An 8,947-nucleotide genomic window follows, 5' to 3' on the forward strand; every position below is an offset into this window, starting at 1 on the left:
ATTAAAAGCAGGATTCCTGGGCCACAGTCTAAAAGAAGTAAACTGGACCAGACAGGGATACCACAAAAATCTCCAACTAGGCACATTTTATGACAGTCACGATGAAAAAAAAGTGCAGAAATCAGGTTTTAAAAGCGTAAGGATGTCCTGTCCATTGGGTAGATCAGAGTTCGATGTTTACTGCTTGTATTGTCCTTTGTTAGTGCAGTGGAGAGCAGGAACTGACTCTGACATGAACTCTTGTGTCCCATATTTGATCACCTCCTCTTGGTAAGGAGGCCTGGTGGCACTCAAAGAAAGAATAAGCAGACTACCAAGATGAGACTTGATCGCCTATGACCATATAGTGGGGGAGGAGGTCCCCCTCGATCATAGACCTAGGGGAGGGGAGTAGGGTGAAAGCGGGAGGGAGGGAGGAACGGGAGGATACAAGTGATGGGATAACAATTGAGTTGTACTCTGAATAAATTAATAAAAAAGAAAAAGAAAAAACAAACAAACAAACAAAAGAAGCGTAAAGAGATGGTTGAGGTCTTTGCCAGACAAAGGTAAGTCAGGTAAAGACTGAGAGTTCCAGGACATGAAGAGAGCCGTTGTTTTAAACCCTGGCTCTGACCAGAGGGCAGGTGCTCAATCTTTTAGACTCAAGAAAAGACTTGAAAGGGACTCAGTTTCCTAAAGGGACTCATAGGGACCCACTGCTTCTCTCCTATCGTCTATGGGTGACATGACATTCCTCCCCTTCTGAGCACGAACAGGAGCCGAGCTTGAAGCACTTGGTTCTTTTCACATTGAGCCACTGGTTTTATGGGTCGATGACCACAAGCGCTACTGCAGCATTTTCAGAGGCTGGGAAAGGGAAGCGGGAAAATTACTTCACAAACAGCATAGCTGGCTATCCTTCCGGTATTGAGCTGGAGACTGGAGGTTCCTGAGAGAGCAGAACACAGGTCAGGCGGTTTCCACAGTGACCACAGACAAGAGGAGCTAAAGTGGAGTCCCTCAACTGATTCGCAGCAAGGAGAAACTGCCAAGGTCAGAAGCAAAGATCTGCTCTTTAATTAATCAGAGCTAAATATCGAATCACAAACGAGGAACAACCTTGCAGTCTGCAGGAAGAAAAATTTGTTTACTCCCATAAATTCAAAGACCTTGAGGGAGAAGAGGAGAAGGTGGACAACTTCTCTGTTGAAATCTTGGTATTTTTGGCATTCGGTGCCTTGTTAATAACACTGTACAGCAAGATCCTCTGCTATCATCACTAATGTTATTAAGGCTCATCACTGTGTTGGTTAAAGGCATTTGAAAAATAAAACTACCCACCCATGTTTTTAAGCAACTGAAGCAGAAACATAAAATAAGGGGGAAAACATTTTCCGAAAGAGATCGCAAACCTATTTACCTACAAGCCATCTTGCTTGCACAGTTACACGCTTCACGGGTCTCTATTTCATTAAAATCATTCTTTCTTGAACTTCTACAGTCAAATGTGCACCGGTGGCCTGCCTCGCTCTCAGTAACCTGCCACGGCCCAGCACTTCCTTCAGCCCCCAAAGGAGCAATTCTAGCACCACTATCCATCTTACTGAAGTGGGAGCCCCACCACCCCTCCCGTTCCCACTCCCTCCAGCAGAGTACCGACTTGTAATGCAAGCTGCGAAGCAGCGGATGGCCTAACAGACGGAGTAGAGCTCTTTTTACTGCTACTCAATGCCCAATCTACCCAGCATGCCACCAGGCTTGTCGATGCCGCGGGCCTTGCCCGTTGAATCTGTAATTTAACTAACAGAGAGCTGGGCAAAAGAAACAGCTCTCAAATGGGATTCATAAGATCCTAAGCACTGAAATGGTGCTGTTCCCCGGCAGGCTGAACATTCTAAATGTATCTCTGCAGTGTCAGTCCAGCCCTCCAACTGGAGAAAGTACAAACTGAAATAAAAAATCACCCAGAGATATTTCCTTTGGAAATGAACCTCGTTTGGTGGGGGGATCCATTTATTAAGCAAACAGCTAGTGAGCCCTGCCATGCCTTCCAGTCATGGAAAGGAAAATGCACACTCCTTGTTGGTGCATAGGAAACAAGGGCAGTAGAAATAAAAATGCGGTCATTAATGATGACAGGTACTCCAATCACAATAGTGTATAATGCTAAAAATTAGGAAGACTGACATACATCACTTTCACCTGTGTGGTGAAGACAACCTCTCTGCAAGATATGTTTAGCCCTGCTGCTTAAAAAACTATAATGTGAGAAAGAAGCTTCTAGACCAAGTAAATGGCATATGAAAATCCTTGAGTAGTATTCATTTAGGCAACTAAATAAAAGACCAGTCTAGATGGAATATAGTGTACAGGCAAAAGAGAGGCAGAGGTTAAAAGTATGCAAGTTAGAAAATGGTCAAACCTCTTAGGACTCATAAGATGCTGGTTGCTTTAGAGGCACAAATTGGGACATTGTGGGGTGTCAGGAATATCTGCACAACTTTAATTATGGCTGACTATGAAGAGGTTGTACACAGAGAAAAAAGTCTTATAGGCAGATTAATAAGACAGATAGGGTGGTGCAACTGAAGCAAAAATGGATGGCAAAAGGGAGATGATAGAAGATAGATAAGTGTGTATATATATATATATATATATATATATATATATATATATATATATATAGAGAGAGAGAGAGAGAGAGAGAGAGAGAGAGAGGGATGCTATATATAGACAGACGATAGACAAATGATAGGTAAATAGATGATGGATGGATAGACAGACAGATGAGAGATAGATAATAGATAGATAGATAATAGATAGATAGATAATAGATAGATAGATAGATAGATAGATAGATAGATAGATAGATAGATAGAATGAATAATCAAAAGTCTTCCCAACCTTTTTAAAGAATACTTTACAAAGGTACTGTGCTGGATAGTTTTGTATCAAGCTGATAGAAAGGGGAAAAGAAGAAAATGTCTCCACCAGGATGGTTTCAGCTGTATTTTCTTGATTGATGATTGATGTAGGAGGGACCAGTTCACTGTGAGCAGTGTCACCCCTGGACTAGTGGTCTTGAGTGTTTTAAGACAGCAGACTAAGTGATGAGGAGCAAGCCAGCAAGTGGCACTCCTCTGCAGCCTCTGCTTCAGCTCCTGTCCCCAGGTTCCCTGCCTTGAGCTGCTGCCCTGAGGATGTCCCTTCATGATGGACTGAGGTGTCGAAAGGGTAAATGAAATAAACCATTTTCTCCCTCGGGTTGCTTTTGGTCATAGTGTTTTATCATAGCAATAGAAACCCCAGCTAAGAGAGTGTGGTGGTTTGGGTGGGAAGGGCATCCATAGACTCATATACTCCCACGATTAGACACTGGTACAGAATTATTTGGGAAAGATCAGGATGTAAAGCTCTTGGGTACCAATCTAGCCCCATGCCTGTCTGCTTTCTGCCATGGTGACCATGGACTGACCCTCTGAAACTGTAAGCAAGTCCTCAGTTTAAAACTTTCTTTGATAAGACTTGCCTTATAAAAGGTGTGTCTTCATAGCAGCAGAACAGTAAGACAAGACAGGTAGGGAAGAAAGATGATTTTAATGCTGGACAGATATCCAATGAGACTGTGGTCACAGGTAAGCTGCTATAAATCTGCAAATTCAGAGGGCGGGGGTGGGGAGGAATCACCATTTTATACAACCAACAAATATAGTGTACATGTTCTCAAGATAAGTAATGACTAGGCCTCAGGCAAGTAAGCTTGACCCCACTGTTTGTTACAGAGTAACTCCCTCTGGGAAATAACTTCACAAACACGCCCCCCATGGCACTCAACACAGCAGATGCCAAAGTTCCTAGAGTCCACCTCAGCACTAGTACTGGCAGGCACATCGCTGAAGAGATTTGGGCACCTCCACAGTGTGAAAGGAAGGAACAATTTTCCAGTGCAAGCCTGGTTCACAAACTGTCTCCAGAACAGAAAAGCCACTAGTATGCTCCACTCACAATGGAGCCGCACAATGACCACGCACAGGTGTTCTTACGTTATTGCCGCGCACGCTGCCTTTGCAATGTGCTAATTAAGCACGATTTCTTTCTATTTTGGTCTGAAGAGTAAGTTCTTTCTGCAACCAGCCTGGTCCTCACCTTATTGTTGGTTCATTCTTTTACCTTACCTGCTTTGGAATCTGCCTACGATACTCGTAATCATGCCATGGGTGCACTGCTCACATTACAGTGGGGTCTCTTCCAGCAAACCCTCCTAGGCTGATGGTGTTTATCTCGTTCACCCAGGGATTTCCTACACACCACATCCAGACATTGTCCTCTTTCTAAAATGGCCCACTGATTTTGCCTTTTATCTTTGGCCCCGGTATCATGTACTTTTGAGTGGCCAGATATCTCTTTTAAAATTTGCAACATGAGTCTCTTCCAGATCTTGGGCTCCTTTCTCTAAAGAGGGATGCCTCCTTAGGAATTACTTCCAGCAACAGCCTGTTTCATTCTTGCAGACTCACTATTAGGATGTAGTCTTAAGGAATGAGGTGAGTTCAATCCTTAAAAGAAGGCTCTCTTTTTTATTATTATTATTATTATTATTTATTTAAATTACGTCTCAATTGTTATCCCTTCACTTGTATTTTTTCATTCCCATTCATTCACCCTATTCCCCTCCCCTAGACCTGTGACAGAAGGGGACCTCTTCCCCAACCATATGACCACAGCCTATCAAGTCTCATCCAGATAGCCTGCTCCCCACCAGATCTCCCCACCAAGGGGAAGTGACAAATTGGGGGCACCAGGGTTCACGTCAGAGGCAGTCCCAGCTCCCCCTCCCCGTGACAACAATGGAGTATGAGCTGTCCATTGGCTAGATCTCAACAGGGGGTCTAGGTTTACTGCATGTATTGTCCTTGGATGGTGCAACAGTTTGTGCAGGCCCCCCTGAGTCCAGGTCTGCCAACCTTGATGGTCTCCTTGTGGAGCTCCTGAACCCTCTGAGGCAAAGAAGGCTCTCTGTAAAACACCATCAAGCCTCTTGCCTTGATGCAAATGGGAATTTGTTTTCACCTGGACTTGATGGCTGCAGTAGCAGCCTGCTCTTCTGTCTTCCTCAATAATTTGAGGAGGCCAAACTTTAAAGCTCTTTTACTCTCCTCTTCTTTCTTCTTTTATTGAGCTTTTTATTGCATCTTTATTAGTCAGTTATCAATGAGACCTTAATGTTACTCAATCAGTATAAGAAGGCCCACGGCAATGGTTGTGCTTGTGCCAATGTTGCATTAACAGGAGGTTCCCTCAACTGACAGCCTCTCCTGCTTTCTCATTATATTTGTTTCCCAAAGCCTAAGCACATGTCTCCTGCCAACATTCAGTACTCTATTTCCAGTCTTAATAAGTGAATGAAAAGCAATCTCTTAAAGAATCTTCTCTGTCATGTCAGCAGAAGTCTTTGAAGGAAATCTCCTGTGGGGAACATGGTCCCTTTTGTAATCAATACAGATGAACCCATGGGGCAGGGAGATCTCTCTGCAGTTATGAAAGAAATTGAACTTTCCTCATCACAAGACTAGCTCCCACCTAAACCCCGAGGTCTCTATGATAAGCACAGACATGGACAAACTAAACTACTTTATTCTGAATGTGAACAGGCCCATCAGCTCCTCAACATTCTTTCACCAGAAGTCCATATGTCCAAGTCCACTAGTTCCATAGCACCTAAGAGTCATAAATCTGGGGCCCATCTGACAACACAAATACTGATAATTGCAAAATATATATATATAGACTACATGTTCAGTGAAGAGCCAGGTTATAACCTTTTCAAAACCTGCTCTCCATGTCTGCAACCCTTTCTATAATTTCCTCTTCTACAGGGTGACTGCTATCTTATGAGGAAACATGGACTCACTTTTCTGGACACTATTAAAACACTTCATAGTTTAATCTTTTCTTTACTGCATTTTACAGTCCTGAGAACTATATATACACTTTCTTCCCAATATCTGATCTCTGCCTCACAACAAACTGCACAGGAACTGTTGCCTTGGCACCATCACACTTAATCAGTAGTCATGGCCCCAAACCTCGTAATTCTCTGGTCCAAACTGAAAAAGCATCATTCTTGAGTTTTGGTACTGCCTGACTTTCCCTCTACATGAGTTCAGAATTTGGAGAATTTGGGTCTTATGAACTTCATTTTTACTGCACAAAGTCTACCCTTATAACTCACACAAAAACAAATAACTACACTAGTCCAAGAACTGGCACTACTACGGGAATTATTAAGTTTGCTTAAAGCAGTTGTACTTCAAAGCCAGCAGGTGCTATAACGCCTGAGCACTGCTCAGATTGGACCTAGTACCATGCTAAAGGAAGAATGCTGCTTTCACATCAACACATCTAGACAATGCAACCTCTATATTATCATCAGCCACACCAACAATTTTCCGGAACAAAGATCAAAAGAAGATTTGACAGCTGGATTCCAAAATGAATGCCTGATCATGTCGGTCCTGGTTGCTTCCCTTTATGGTACTATTTATGGCCATCTGTCTAAACCCTGCATTTGGTCCTTACATTTTTTTTAGCCCATTTATTAAGTTTGATCCTTCTAGGATCCAATACTTCCATCCCTAAATGATGCACCATGAGGCATTCAACTCTTACTTCTAGAATCTCTACTTGCCAGGCAATGTGCACCCTCTACCAAAACCACTTTTTCCTACATTAATTGTCTTTTCCTGTGACAAAAACACTGACTGAAAGCAACTTGGTTTCCTTCTTTGGGGAGGAAAGGGTTTATTTGCTCTTACGGCTGACAATCTATCATACAGGGAAGTCAAGTCAGAAACTAAAGCAGAAACCACGGAGGAATACTGATCCGGGTCTTGCTTTCTTGTGTAACACAGCCCCATCTGCCCAGGAATGCCACTGCCTAGGAATGACTCCTGCCTGAGTCAAGAAAACACCCCTAAAAGACACGCTGTAAGCCAATGTGATGAAGGCAGTTCCTCAGTTGAATTTTGCTCTTGCCAGGTGACTCTTATTTGTGTCAAATTGACAAAAGCTAACCAGCACACAATGCTTCAGTATGGCTTTCTTACAAGAGTAACAAGTCAGTGAACTGCCCCTGCTGGGGTGTCAGGGGAAGCCACTGAAAAGGCTTTTAAGGGAAAAGTAGAGGAAAGCTATGTCTGAGAGGATAGAAGAAGAACTGGTACCTATGTAAGCCCAGTTCAAAAAGCATTGCTAAAGAAGCACCTCCATTCTAAACAATGTAGTCAAAGCATGGCAGGGAAAATAAAATGAACTACAACCCGGTACAAGACAGATGCCCTCCTTTGCATGACAACGGTTGCTTTGGGAGCAATTACATACAGTGTGGCTCATACCAACCACCCAAGACCTCAGACACCAACCAACCAATCTGGTCTGTCTTTACTTGCATGTCAGGTATCACATGCTAGGACACTGTCTTAGCTAGGATTCTTATTTAAAGAGACACCACGACCACACCAAGTCTTATAAGGAAAACATTGAATTGGAACTGAATTTTAGTTTCCAGGTTAGTCCATTGCTATCCTGGAAGGGAGCTTGGCAGCACGCGAGCAGACATGGTGCTGGAGAAGTAGCTGAGGTCTCTACATCCTTATCTCCAGGCAGCAGGAGGAGCAAAACACACTGGACCTGGCATGAGCATCTGAAACCTCAAAGCTCACCCTCAGTGACACACTGCCTCTAGCCAGGCCACATCCACTCCAACAAGGACACCTCTCCTCATAGTGTCACTCCATATAAGCCTATGAGGGCCATTTTTATTCAAACCACCATGGATACCACATGCAAAGTGACTCACCTAACCATAGGAGAATCTCTGCCTCATATAGCCCCTCTCCATCTGCAGTTAATTTTTCTGTTACTGCCGCTGCTTTCTTTACAATCTACTAAATAAACTTGTCTCCTGTCTACTGTGATTTAAGTGTGAGTTATCTCACTACACTGCAAAGCTGCTCACCATATCTGATCTGCTGTTTAGCAGGGAAGAATTTGTTAAAATTATCCAAGTAGATTTTGCTTAGCAATTAACCCATTCCTCTAGTCTACTGTGGAGGACTGGAAGGCCACAGGACAAGAAAAAAAATTGATATGCTTCCTGCTTAGCTCTTTCCTTTCAATGTTGTTCCACTCTAGCAGAAGTAGTTAATACCCATCTTCAGCTTTCCCCATATTCCCAAAACTGTGGCATGACATCAATTCTCAACTTCTAGATTCTGACAGGCAAGCACTTTGATTTATTCTCCCAGTGGGATCTGCTTGTTTCTAATTTTTATTAGCTGAGTACCGCCCCACCCCCTGGTGTTCTCTCACCTTCTTCAGTACTTGAGCATTTAGTCAATTTCCTACGTCAAGTTTCTTCCATCAGAATGTGGAGCGTGGCTACAGTTTTTTTCCAGCTGATGCAATGAGCATCCTCTCCTTCATAGCAGAAACAGAATCCTTACGATCTGTCTTTTAAAGTTTAACTATGATGATCTCATCATATCAAAGGACTTTGCTAAAAATGTGCCTTAATAAGAGTAACCTCTATTAGCACATAACTTCTATTTGCAAATAAATTTAGAAGGTATTTACTATCCAATGAAAACCAAGGCTTACCTCTGAGGCATCTGGCATGAATAAGGTGGCCCAGTGAGAAGCAGATATGGAAGCCAAGAACAGCATCAGCAGAAACTCAGGCTTTGGGGAAAAGACACTGCTTTGCTCCCAGAACCTGTACAGGTGAAGCTGGGGCACTGGCTGTATTTCCTGACCAGCCTAGATTCATGCATTTTGATAGAAGCTCGAGAACAGACATATATTCTACAGTTCAGCAGGATTTATCCCAGCTCTGCCATCTCTAGCCACAACTGAGCTTCTACAGTGCAAAAGAAACCACAGAAGTAGAAGACAGATAAGTCCACAG

This window comes from Acomys russatus, chromosome 32 (genome assembly GCF_903995435.1).
Source record: "Acomys russatus chromosome 32, mAcoRus1.1, whole genome shotgun sequence".
In the NCBI taxonomy this organism is placed as follows: Eukaryota; Metazoa; Chordata; class Mammalia; order Rodentia; family Muridae; genus Acomys; species Acomys russatus.